The sequence below is a fragment of the Polypterus senegalus genome, chromosome 13, assembly GCF_016835505.1.
Source record: "Polypterus senegalus isolate Bchr_013 chromosome 13, ASM1683550v1, whole genome shotgun sequence".
Taxonomy (NCBI): Eukaryota; Metazoa; Chordata; class Cladistia; order Polypteriformes; family Polypteridae; genus Polypterus; species Polypterus senegalus.
Window position 1 is genome coordinate 90,461,112 of NC_053166.1, and position 13,735 is coordinate 90,474,846.

Sequence of the window (13,735 nt, forward strand, 5' to 3'; positions counted from 1 at the left end):
GGAAGGAAGAGAGACACAGATGATCTTCTCAGCTGTCTTCACTACCTGCACATTTACCTTTTGAAAAATGTACTTGATTAAAATTAAACGATTTTCAGTTTTGTAGGTATGGACGAAAATGTGTATTTCACAAAGGTAGATTCATTTGATCCTCTGTGATAGAGTACTAATTTAATAAAATGTGACTGATTTAATGTTTACGGTTAATACATAAAGCCTTGTTAATACATGCACCTCATCATGTTTATTTATTTTTGCAGACAGTGACAGTAGTGAATTCTGCATTAAAGGTAAGATCCCCTCCTTTATTGATCATTTAGATGATTTAAAACAAAACAAACAATTGTGTTTCAACCAGACTGTTACTATAAAAGCATGCACAAGGTTGGCAACAATTCCTGGGTAAGCTTTATTATTTAGAAAACACTGAATTGTTACTAAGAAGGATAGTGGAAAAAGGAACATTACACTACAAACACTAGGCTGTACCACTGACACAAGACGTATGTAAGGTTTAATGTCTTTCACCCCAATTTCTGACACTACAATCTGCATGTTGCAGCAGAATTTGAGAGTCCTCAGATCAGGAAATGTTTTCCAGTTGTGATAATCATACTGTAGTCTCACTTTCCCATGTTTAGTTGACAAAAGTGGAATCTGCAGTTATTGCTACTACTTTAATATCAGATGTGTTATTTCTTTCTGAGATGTCCTTCTACATGTTCTAATTGTAAAACTGTTGATTACTATGGCTTTTCTGTAAGCTTTTTAGTCTTTTTGTGCTGGGTATTTGTGTTTATCACAACATTTTCTATAAACCCTAAAGATTACATTGTAAATCCCAGGATGACAACTGCTTCTAAGATCCTGACACCAACAACAGTATCACTGTCAAACTCACTGAGATCAATGTTCAATAGTCCAAGTCTGCATGCTATATAAACTGTGTTACAGCTTTATGATTTGCTGGGTTAGGCAAGTGTGCCTACTATAGTGGCTAATTTAGAGTATAAACAGTATATAGTCTGTGACAATGCTGGTCCCCTACTGATTCCCTCTTCCCACATGGGAGTCTGCTGAACCAACACCGTTGATAGTTATGACTGAGATGAGCTGACAAATGAGGACAAATCTCATTGATGCCAGGGGATGGTGTAAAATGCTCAGGTGCTTTTATTTAAAAAAAAATCCGAAACAAAAGTAAAGCCAAAAGTGTCCAGTGTTCAAAAAAAACAAATCCATAAAATCATTGAAATGTGGAGATAAAATCCATAATAAATAATTCCATTAAAATTTAGGTTAAAATAAAGTCTCTCTTCACCCGATCGCAGCCCACCACCTTCTGTCTCCCTGGCTCAACCATCACAAGCATTGCCAGTGGAGCCTCTGCAGCACGAACTCCTTTCTGCTGACCCAAGTCTTGGCTGCCGCCACACTGCGCAGCCAGACTTTCCGAGGTCAGCACACCTCCTGTCTTCTTTCACGCTCTTGCAGTCACTCCTCGGATCCACTGGGAGGTTTTACGTCCCGCCCCTAGAGCGCCTCAGACTGCACCCCCTTCCAGAGCCCAGTTCGAGCTTCCTTCTCCTTCCTGGTGTGTGGATCATCTCCTATGACTGCCTTTTTCCGTCCTTTCACCTCTCTTCTATTCTTTTTTCTCTTTTTTTGTCCCTCTATGCTGGCCCGTATATATACACACCTGTCTCTGTGGGTGCAGCGGCTTAATCACACACCACAGGAAGCCAATGAAGCAACTGAGAACGATCGCATCCGCAGGTGCGACTCACCCCAACTACCTCATTAACTCTCCGCAGTCATGCAATTGCGCCCACTGAGAGTGACACGGCTTTATGGATTTAAAACCTGCCCATATTTTGTTGTAACCACGGACCACTATACCACATAGTCAGGTATTAAATGCACTTAGAAACAGAAGACCTGAAAATCTGAAATTTTACTGTGAATAGCGTAGTACACAGAATAAGAATATTCAAGGAGCTCACATTATTATAATTTTGTTTATAGGATCTGATCGAAGATTAAGGAGAACCAGTAAAATAACTTGCAGAAGATCAAAACGACGTAAGATTATATCTTATCATTTATTTCTCTTGATGACAATGTTACCAAAATATTACTCACAGTACATCATTGTAAGTAAAATCAAATATAAAATGACATGCCAGCCACTACCAGCTTATATGCTACTCACTAAGACACCAGTCTACCCACTTTCTATATATACATACATGTATAAATTCAAACCTTAATTCAACTTAGTAATTTAAATTTTTCTTTTTCTTTGTAGCTCCGTGGAAGTGAGCCAATAAAGAAAGAACTTCAATCTACCATTCATTTTTTTAAATGTTATGAACACCAGTTCATTAACATAAGGCACTCTCAAAGAAATTGATTGCATTCTTGATCCATTCAAACCATGGATGCTAAGATCCTAAAAGATACAAAAGTCAAAAACTTGTCGCAGACATTCAAAAATAAATTGATTTTGTCATGATGCTGAAGTTAACTTAGCAGCTGGAATAGTGGCTGGTATCATAAAAGAAAAAAAAAATCTCTTTTCTCCATCATGAACTATTTATGTTGTATCAGTAATTCACTTTGACTGTAGCCGTTAACTCTCCTGCTGTCTTTTGCACTTTTCAGCATAAAGGATTTTTACTCAGCTTTATGTCTTGACAAGCAATCTCATTATGTGCTCTTCTCAAATGTTTAACTTTCTAGTGCATTTCTTAGGGTTATTTAATGCAGAAGTTAAATCCAAGATTGGCTTTATTATATTTAACATCTTCTACAGCGTTTCCTCAGCATATCTTCCTGAAACCAAATTTTAGAAATCATGAAAGCTTAATGTCAAAATGTGCAATGTATGTTAATTACAGTATTTCTTTAAGCCAGAACTTAAGAAATCAACTTAGAATGTATCTCTATCTTTGTTTTTGTATACTCTGTGTAATTCTCTAGCAGGGCAATACAAAAAATGTATGTTTAACCTAATAGTGCTATTTAGTGGAGAGTTCTGATTGCCACCAAAATTTTAAAAGCCAAACCTATTTATTCTTTATATTTATCGAACATTAGCAGTATATCGAACAAACAGAAAATAACATGGCTAAAACTAAAACATAATCTGTAATATGAGAAGCAAACGCTACAAATTTGCATGTTGTTGCTTAAAAATACAAGGGACCATCTTTACCAAGGCCTTATATGAAGCCATGGTTCTGTGTGTCTTGGTTCCACAAAGTACTCATCCTACAAATCAAAGCTATTGTAATTGAAAAAATGAAGGAAACATCTATGTAAATTATCTAAACTGGGTTAGGTCTGGCACAAGTCACCAGAGCAGTTTCAGAGGCCCTGGCCCTGGAAATAGGATTGGTGTAAATTGCAGCAAAATATTTCTGTGCAGAATTTATTTATTTAGTGTTTTGATCATGATTGTGGAAGACACTATCTCAGGCTAATTTCCTAAATTTCTTAAACGAGCTCAACTGGGTTGTAATTGGATGAAGCATAGTCATTGTGCAGGAAATTTTTTAAAATAGTACCTATACGGTCACCAAGAAGTGCATTGTGTTCTGCTGGGATTCATCAGTAGACCTTAACCATATCAGAAAGATGCACCTCACATCACAAAAGCGCCATCAGAACCCTGTGGGAAATACACATTTGGGCCAGCAAGCTTCTTTTGCAGTATACACACATACTCATTCACGTATTGAAAACAAGATGAAGTTTGACTTATGTCAGCAGATTAGTTTTTCTCACTGCTCAGAAGAATGCTGTTTATTTCCCTTATACCACTTAAAAATTGTATAGGTGGATCTCAATGTGTGTTTCTCAGTTAAACTTCGGTTGACTGCCTAAAACTGACATTTATAGTCCAATGATCGGAAACTGCTTGCCAATTTTTCTTCTAATTTCAAATCAACATACACATACCACAGTCAATGTGATTATGATATTTCATCTTCATTTGGCAGCTGATTGACTTGTAAGATTATTACACTTCTTTGCCTTGAAAAGCACTTGGTTTGCTTTCACAATATTTTTTGGCTTATTGTCCATCTGTACTGTGGAACGTAATCCTATCAGTTTTGTAGCATTTGGCTGAATATGAGCAGATAATATGAACTATGCACTTTAGAATACATCCTGCTACTTCTGTCATCTGTCATATCAATAAACACTAGTTACCGATTTTTTTTTTTTTGACTGCCCATGCCATTAAAATGCCTCCAACATGTTTGGTGATGATTTGGTATTCCTCAGATCATAATCATCTCTTCTCCATTCTCTTCTTTTTCCAACATTCTGGTATATATTAATCTTAGTTTCTGTAGTCCAAAGAAAATTGTTCCAGAATGGGACAGGCTTTAAAAAAATGTTTTCTGGAAAAGTCTAAGCTGTCCTTCCTGTGTTTGAGGTTTACCAGTGGTTTGCACCTTGTGGTAAACCCTCTTTCTTTACTTTCATGAAGTCTTCTCATGATCGTAGACTTTGGCAATGATAGGTCTACCTCCTGGAGAGTGTTCTTGGTGTGGCTAAATGTTGTGAAAGAGTTCTTCTTCACCAAGGACAGAACTCTATAATCATCGAGCACAGTTGTCTTCTGTGGTTTTCTAGACCTTCTGATGTTGGTGAGTTCATCAGTGTGTTCCTTCTTTTGAAGAATGTACCAAATGGTTGATTTGACCACTTCTTGTGTTTCTGCTATTTCTCTAAAGGGTTTGTTTTGTTTTCTCAGCCTAATGTTGAATTGTTTTTACATGCATGGACAATTCTTTGGACCTCATATTGAGAGTTCACAGTGATATCTTACAAATGTAAATTCCACAGTTGGAATCAATTCCAGACCTTTTACCTGCTTAATAGTTAATAAAATAATGAGGGAACTGCTCCCACCTGGCTATAGAATAGCTTCTCAATCAAATGTCTGTATACATTTGAGCCTCTGGAAATGGGTAGTTGGGGGGGTGGGGGTTAGGGTTGCTGTACAGAAAAATGGCTGTCATTCCTAAATATATCATATGGTATTTTTGGTAAAACTTAAATTAAGTTGAAAGTATGCATTTTAATCACATAATGATTGCTTTATTTCAAATCCACTGTGGTGGTGTACAGAGCCAAAATTATGAAAATTGTGTCACTTATGGACCTGACTGTATGTATGTGCACGTGTGTAGATATAAAAAGCTATATTTTAAATAATTAAGCTGATTAAAAAATAATGAAAAATTGAATTTGAAAAATAATGTGTAATTCACATAGTCAGTGTGGATTGAATATGCTTAATTTTGAAACTTCCAATTTGCCATGTTTCTTCTTCCAGTACCATCTTTAAAATAAAAAGGATTCAGAACTACATTAAATTAAAAGACAAATGAATGATGATACTTAATTCTAGTTGATGGCATTGCATTTTTCTTAATTACAATGTTGTTTGTTAATTAAGCCCCAGTTCCGCTTTTAGAAACAAGCTTGTTTTCCTGCTTGCCTGTGCGAAGATAGTTTTTTTTTTTTTCAAAAACTGGATTAAAAACAGTTTAAAATGTTGTTTTTATAATAATGGCTTTTTATTCAATTATGATAACACTTTAGATTAGGTACTGCCTATAATGCATCTATTAGTCACATGCTGTTACATAACAATGTTAATTTTGGTTGTGATAAAACTTATCTCCGTGAAATGTGAGATACTAAAACAATTTTACTTTGGTGGCTTAGGTGGGTGATAATATGTCTGCCAATTCTGCATACTTCAGTATAAGTTTGTAATACAAGCCTCTTTTATTTGGGTGCTTTTTCAAACTGCTTTTGTGTTTTTCTTTTTTTAGCTGAATTATTATTAATTAATGAATCTCGATTTAATTTAGTCTCTATTTATAATATACTTGTGACATTTCATGTGTATATAGTTTCTGTGTTTCACTTGTTTATAACTGTTTGTGTTGTAATGCTGGATACAGGAAGAAACCATTCAGGTAAAATCCACAGAGCCACACAAGGTAAGTGGCACAAAAGAAGACAGAGCAGTGGCATGAGATGAAACCCCTGGAAATCGACTGTCATGAGTAACAAGTAAACTTTACAGGGATTTCTGTGGCCACAACAGCCAGAGCATAGGAACTGCACACTAGTGTGTACTAGATCCAAAATATAGTTTTAATAAACGGTCCTGTAAGGGCGCTTTAAAAACTGCTTGTGTCTCTGTGGCAGTCCATTTCTAACATTGGTTCATTACAGTGTAACATGTTGATGTTCTTTTTTCTCCAGAAAGTAGGAGATGTACAAAATATGTGCTTAAATCCGCTGTCCTAAAAATTGAATTAGCTCCTAAAGTTGGGGGAAGTGACTCTGGATGGTGTTACCTCTGACAACAAGTAAATGGTGTGAATGTGAAAGCAGGGGGACACAGCAGGAAAAAGGTAATTTGAGCCATATGGAAGGAGCAGGGGGGCATAAAAAATGTAAATATTTTAATAATAACTTCTTAACCTTCAGTTCTGTTCTCAAAGAAAAAAGTACCTTTTCACCCTTGTTACAGATTAGTTTCCCTATTTCACCAGAACTTTACGCACAAATGTCCTTTGTGTAACATACAGGTTGCATTTTGTTCTCTATCAGGAAGCTGTAGTTAACTCAGGTCTCAGCTGATGGAACGGTACTCCAGCGGCAAATACTAATCAGCAAAATTAATCACAAAGCACACAGAACTGCAGGATGAATAAAAGAAGCTACATGTGTGCTTACTACAATTTATTTTCAATAATTGACTGCATCAATGCCAGAAGACAACATGGAGCTCAAAGAGGAAGAAGGAGGAGAAGAATGGGCAGAACAGCTATATCAGATGAAACCATGCAGCTGTGTTTTATGATGCTCTTGTCCAGGGACTGACAATGAGAGAAGCTGGGCAACAAATGCAACCAAATTTAAGCCACTTCCTGGTTGCTCTTCTAATCTGTGCCTTTGGACAGGAGAACTAATCATTTTACTGCTGTCTGCTGTAAATGTGCAGCATTTACATATATAATACTGGATAGTACTGTATACAGATGTAGCATAGTAGTAATGTACTCTGTTCTCATTTACAGTGCCTATAAAAAGTATTCACCACCTTGGAATTGTTCAGATTTTATTGGTATACGATAGTGAATCACAATGGACTTAATTTGGCTTTCTTGAACTTATCAACGGAAAGAGACTCTTTACAGTTTTTTCTCAATTGAATGCACACTAAAACTGAAACAATTTGTAAGATATCCTTAACCTATATAAATTATATTTCCTAAAACTATAAAAACATTACACATCTTTTACCAGATCTGTTGCACAATTTCTTCAGAACTTTACACACAATTTCTTTTTTTAAAGTTCATCATAAAATGTACAAATATTCAGTATAATTAACTGCATTCATCACAGCCTGAACTCAATTAACTCACAATTGGTGTTTGTTGCAATTCATTTTTCTAAAATGGACTGCATCTATTCCAGAAAACACAAAATAACACTTGAGGAGGAAGAAGGGGCTGAAGAATAGCTATATCTGATTAATTGGTTAATTGTGGTTGACCATGTACATGATAATGAGAAAGGCTGAACAAGAAGTACAACCAAACTTGAGGCACTTCAACGTTTCTTCTATAATCTGCACCTTCAGATAGGACAACTGGTAAATACTGCCATCTGCTGTTAAAATGAAAAGTAGATTACAGTACAGTATTCAGATTCCTTTTACCTTAATGAAGTTGTAGCAAGCCTAAAAGGTGCATTCACATATAATGGACATAATTAAATTCTAATAAAATACAATAGCTTAATATTGCACATAGGTATAATGCACATATAATTGAATGCAACAATATAAATAGATAAATGTAACTTGAAAAGAATGTAAAAATGTAGTGCAAGAGTGACTGTTCTTATATTGGTTAATCATTATAAGTATTTAGTAGTATTCAATTTTCGTATGGCTCTAAGGTAGAAACTGTTCTTAAATTGGTTTGTCTGCGCTTGGATGGACCTGAACCACCCACCAGAGGGCAGGAAGCCTTCACAGGTGATGTACAGCAGGGGTGTCGAACTCCAGGCCTGGAGGGCCACAGTGGCTATAGGTTTTCATTCTAACCCTTTTCCTAATCAGTGACCAGTTTTCACTGCTAATTAACTTATTTTTCACTTCATTTTAATAGATCTGTTTTTAAGGATTCAGTTCTCTCAATTGATTATTTCCTTCATTAAATGACAGCCAAACAGACATGAGACATGAAACAAGCCAACAGATGACCAGCTAAATTGGGGCTGCAAACTCCAACCAATTTCACTCCAATCACTTTCTTAATGAGAAGCCTATTCTTGCTGTTAATTATACTCATTATTTAATTCCATGACTTGTTGCTGCTCCCATTCTGCCATAGCACCGTCAAAATGTTTTGGTAACCTGAGAGATTAGCCTTACTGAGACCTTCACCTTTCTTTATTTTCAGATATTCTGTGATGGGCACATGTGAGCTAGTCATGTGGCAGCTTGTTTTGTTTCTTATTATTTGGCTGCTAATTAAGGAAAAAAGAAACAACAAAGGAGTCAAGTTAATTAAAATTAAGGCAAAAAGAAGTTAAGTAGCAGCAAAAACTGGTCACTAATGAAGAAGATGGTTAGAATGAAATCCTGTAGCCACTGCGTCCCTCTAGGACTGGAGTTCAACACCCGTGAAGTACAGGGAAAGGTCTTTCATGATGTTGGCTACTCTGTTGAGGCAGTGAGAGCTTAAGAGTTCCTCCAAAGAGGGCAGTGTACCGCCAATAATTTTCTGGGCAGAGTTTATGATCCTGTGAAGAGTTCTCCTCTCTGCCGGTGAGCTGGTGGCATACCACAAAGAAATGCAATATAACAGCACACTGTCAATGGAGCAGCATTTTGTTTTAGAACAAGAGCTTATTTAAATGCTTGGAAATGAGTCTTATGTGAATCTATTATAGTTAAAGGAGCTATCTGAGATCTTTTGGAAGAATATTTCTAAGCCACGGTACAGATAGAATGGGAATATATCTGAAACTTGTAAGACTTGGAATATTTTTTTCTCGGTTGTCAATGTTATACCAGAATATGACGTATAATAAATAAAACAAAACAAATCCTTGTATAGATAGATAGATACTGTATTAATCCCAAGGGGAAGTTCACATAATCCAGCAGCAGTATACTGATACAAAAAAACAATATTAAATTATAGAGTAATAAAAAAGCATGTAAAAACAGACAATAACTTTGAATAATGTTAGTGTTTACCCAAACCGAGTGGAATTGAAGAGTCGCATAGTGTGGGGGAGGAACAATCTCCTCCATCTGTCAGTGGAGCAGGACTGTCATTGAAGCTACTCCTCTGCCTGAAGATGGACACTGTTCATTGGATGCAGTGGATTCTCCATAATTGACAGGAGCCTGCTTAGCACCCGTCGCTCTGCCACAGATGTTAAACTGTCCAGCTTTATTTCTACAATAGAGCCTGCCTTCCTAACAAGTTTGTCCAGGCGTGATGCATCCTTCATCTTTATGCTGCCTCCCCAGCACAGCGTAGAAGAGGGCACTCGCCACAACCATCTGGTAGAACATCTGCAGCATCTTACTGCAGATGTTGAAGGACGCCAACCTTCTAAGGAAGTATAGTTGGCTCTGACCTTTCTTACACAGAGCATCAGTATTGGCAGTCCAGTCCAATTTGTCATCTAGCTGCACTCTCAGATATTTATGGGTCTGCATCCTCTGCACACATTCTCCTCTGATGATCACAGGGTCCATGAGGGGCCTGGGCCTCCTAAAAATCCACTACCAGTTCCTTGGTCTTGCTGGTGTTCAGGTGTAAGTGGTCTGAGTCACACCATTTAACAAAGTCTTTGATTAGCTTCCTATACTTCTCCTCTTGTCCACTCCTGATGCAGCCCACAATAGCAGTGTCATCAACGAACTTTTGAATGTGGCAGGACTCCGAGTCATATTGGAAGTCTGATGTAAATAGGCTGAATAGGACCAGAGAATATACAGTCCCTTGCGGTGCTCCTGTGTTGCTAACCACAATGTCAGACCTGCAGTTCCCAAGACGCACATACTGAAGCCTGTATGTAAGATAGTCCACAATCCATGCCACCAGTTGTGAATCTACTCCCATCTCTGTCAGCTTGTCCCTAAGGAGCAGAGGTTGGATGGTGTTGAAGGCGCTAGAGAAGTCCAAAAACATAATTCTTACAGCACCACTGCCTTTGTCCAAGTGGGAGAGGGATCGATGTAGCATATAGATGATGGCATCCTCCGCTCCCACCTTCTCCTGGTATGCGAACTGCAGAGGGCCGAGGGTGTGACGGACCTGTGGCCTCAGATGATGAAGCATCAGCCACTCCATGGTCTTCATCACATGTGACGTCAGGGCAACAGGCCGGAAGTCATTCAGCTCACTAGGATGTGAAACCTTTGGGACTGGGGTGACAAAATGTTTTCCAAAGCCTCGGGACTCTCCCCTGTTCCAAGCTCAGGTTAAAGATGCGCTGTAGAGGACTCCCCAGTTCCAGCGCACAGGCCTTCAGCAGTCGTGGCAATACTCCATCTGGACCCACTGCTTTGCTGGCACGAAGTCTCCTCAGCTCTCTGCTCACCTGCGCTGCTGTAATTGTAATTGTGGGTGGGGATGTCTCTGCTATTCTGGTATCAGCAGATACTCCGAGTTGAGAGTGGGTTAGGGTGGTCAAACCTATTAAAGAAGTTGTTCATTTGGTTTGCTCTCTCCACGTTTCTCTCGATGGTGGCACCTCGCTTCGAGCTGCAGCCAGTGATGGTCTTCATCCCATCCCACACTTCCTTCATGCTGTTATTCTGCAACTTCTGCTCCAGCTTTCTCCTGTACTGCTCCTTCGCTGCCCTGCGCTGGACTCGGAGTTCCTTCTGCATGCGCTTGAGCTCATGCTGATCACCGCCTTTAAAAGCCCTTTTCTTCTGGTTCAAAAGGCCCTTGATGTCACTTATAATCCATGGCTTGTTAGCATAGCAGCATACTGTTCTTACTGGAACTACAATGCCCATACAGAAGTTGATGTAATCAGTTGTGCAGTCAACAGCCTCTTCAACAGAGAGTATAACAGAGCATACCAACATTGTAAAATCAAAAACACCTGGCAATATGTTGGATGAGAAATGGGAGAACAAAAAACTTAAGTCAAGATTTTTTACATAAACTAAAGATATGCTTTCACTTCACTCCATTAGGCTTTAGCCATCTTTACTCCCCTAGTCTAAAACTATGTGAGGTGATCAATTCATGTAATTGTACCATGTGTCTTGGGCAGTTTTTTTTGCTACCCATTGCTTATAGATTCAGTATTTATGATTACTTAATAGTGACTATCCTAACAGAGGTACAATAGAAATACTGCTGTTATGGAGTGCATTCTTGATTTTTTTTGTGCAAAATGTTATTTTCTAAGTGTTCATTTATTATTTCCATTTTGCTGTTATGTTTCCATGTGACATTGAGATTACTTTGACAAAACTGTCAGGAATTCATTAGTATCCGATGTCATAAAAACGAGTCCAAGACATTTATAAAGGTTTGGGGCAGCCACCCGTATATTGTTTTTCCCAGCTGCAAATGGGTTTTCTTATCAAAGAAACGATGTGCATCTCACAGAGTCCAAAACAGAACTAACTATAGTAGCCCAAGATGGAGGCTTTAAAGGTCTTGAGAGGAAGTGACGTCAAAGGGACCGGAACCAGAAGTGACGTTATCAAAGGGGCTGGCTTCGGAAGTGACGTCATCAAAGGGGCTGGCTTCGGAAGGGATGTCAAAGGTGCCGGCTTCGGAAGTGACGTCTTCAGAGGCACCGGAACCTTGCAGGATTTCCCGGGAAAGGTCTGTAGGGAACTGAGAAAGACAGTCAGTGCACTCCGCCGCCCCCTGGTTGGATGTTTTATTACAATTACACGAGCCCTTTAGCTGCCTCCTACTCGCACGTGTGTGACACCGATTTTTGACATTTACTTTTGTTCCAGTGTTATTCATTTTTTGTTTCTTTTTATTTCTATTATGATATTTGATCATGTTTTTAAATGGATCCTGCCATTTTGTAGCATTAGACACTTTGTGGTGCTGGAGCAATGTGGTACGTACCTCATTTGGTGTGTGCTGGTGACATTGTTGTACTCTGTATAACTGCAGCACATGGAGCAAAGCATCTGAATTTTGTCTAATCAATGGAAAGACTTCATCAGAGAATTGAACACCAAGTTTAAAAAAAAAAATATGAGTTAGGAAAAGGACAGCTCATTTTGACTCGTGTTTCACTTTATGACTTTTAATCCCATTCATTTGAAGTAAGATTAAAAACAATTACCATGTATACTGATGCTGCTAATTGTCCCCAACACTACTGTTATGCAGAGTCCTAAATGAAAAACCTTTGAAGTCCCTGTTGCTCACCAATATATAGAATTATTCAAAGAAAACTCTTGAGCTACATTATCATTTAACTGTTTAGATTATAGAATTTGTGTTCCTGCATTTCTAACTCAGATTTTTGAGGTAAAAATGGAAGAATGAATTAGTTACCTGGAATCAGGGTTTGGAATTCTGTGTTTCTACCATGTCATAGTGGAGGCAGAATTTATTTAAGATCAGCTTTTACATTTGAGGTAAATCTTTGAAGGTAAGTAATTCAATTGATTTCAGTTCAGTTCAGTTGAAGTTTATAAAGTGCTTTCTACTGACTACAGGTTCAGAGTGCTTGCATAAAGTCCCAACTATAAAGCAATGGCAAAAATAATCAAATAAAATTGAGATATGGCTAATTAACAATGAGAAAAATAAAAGAAAAATCCAGTTAATAGCATTCCTGGAAGAACATGCAAACCCCAAGCAGTGAGAACCCCAGACATGAATCCTGGTCACCGTACTGCGAGACAGCAGCACTACTACTGTATGTAGTGTGTATGTAATGAATCAAATTGTTTAGTACATGATGCTTGAGTGTAACTACTCATGTTAAACTATTCAATGAATCATTGAAATATATATTTATTTGTTGATTTGTTCATTTATTCATTTTTTGTTTGTCCTTTACATTCATAAACAAATTACAATTGTTGTTTGAATAATTCAAACTGATAAATACTGAATCAAATGTATCATTTATATGTTTGATACTTTCATAAAACATTTATAAATGTTGAACACAGAACATTATGAACTTTTTCTTCAAAAGTTTTAACACATAAGCAAATTGCAGAAAGTAATGTATACTTTCTTTAAAAGTATGTTCTTAGTGATATACTGACCATTTACATGATAGACTATACTCATTTTTTTAATTATATAACAGAAATCAAAGAATAGAATATCAAACAGTACCGATCATCAGTACAGTACATCAAAACGTTCTACCAGTTGCATTTATGGCTCTTTGTGATCTCTGTATCTCTGATGCTGAATGACACACATATTTTGATTACTTTGCATAATTCCTAAGATATGCTGTATATATATATTGTTTTTCCCGGCTGCAAAAGTTGAATCAGAGCAGCACAATGTGCATAGAACAGAGTCCAAAACAAAACTGATTATCAGAGACAAAGATGGAGGCCTTAAAGGCCTGTAAATGAAGTGATTGCATCAAAAGGGCCGGAATCATAAGTGATGTCTTCTAGACCGGACAGCAAAGGGCCCAG

General features: G+C 37.6%; 1 long non-coding RNA gene across 1 annotated transcript; it reads left to right on the forward strand.

Annotated features, from left to right (window-relative positions):
- Positions 1-202: 202 nt before the first annotated feature.
- On the forward strand, positions 203-2,394 carry LOC120542919. The gene is made up of 3 exons (XR_005636258.1): positions 203-290; positions 2,026-2,082; positions 2,309-2,394. It is a non-coding gene; the product is annotated as an uncharacterized LOC120542919 (long non-coding RNA).
- The last annotated feature ends 11,341 nt before the right edge of the window (positions 2,395-13,735 follow it).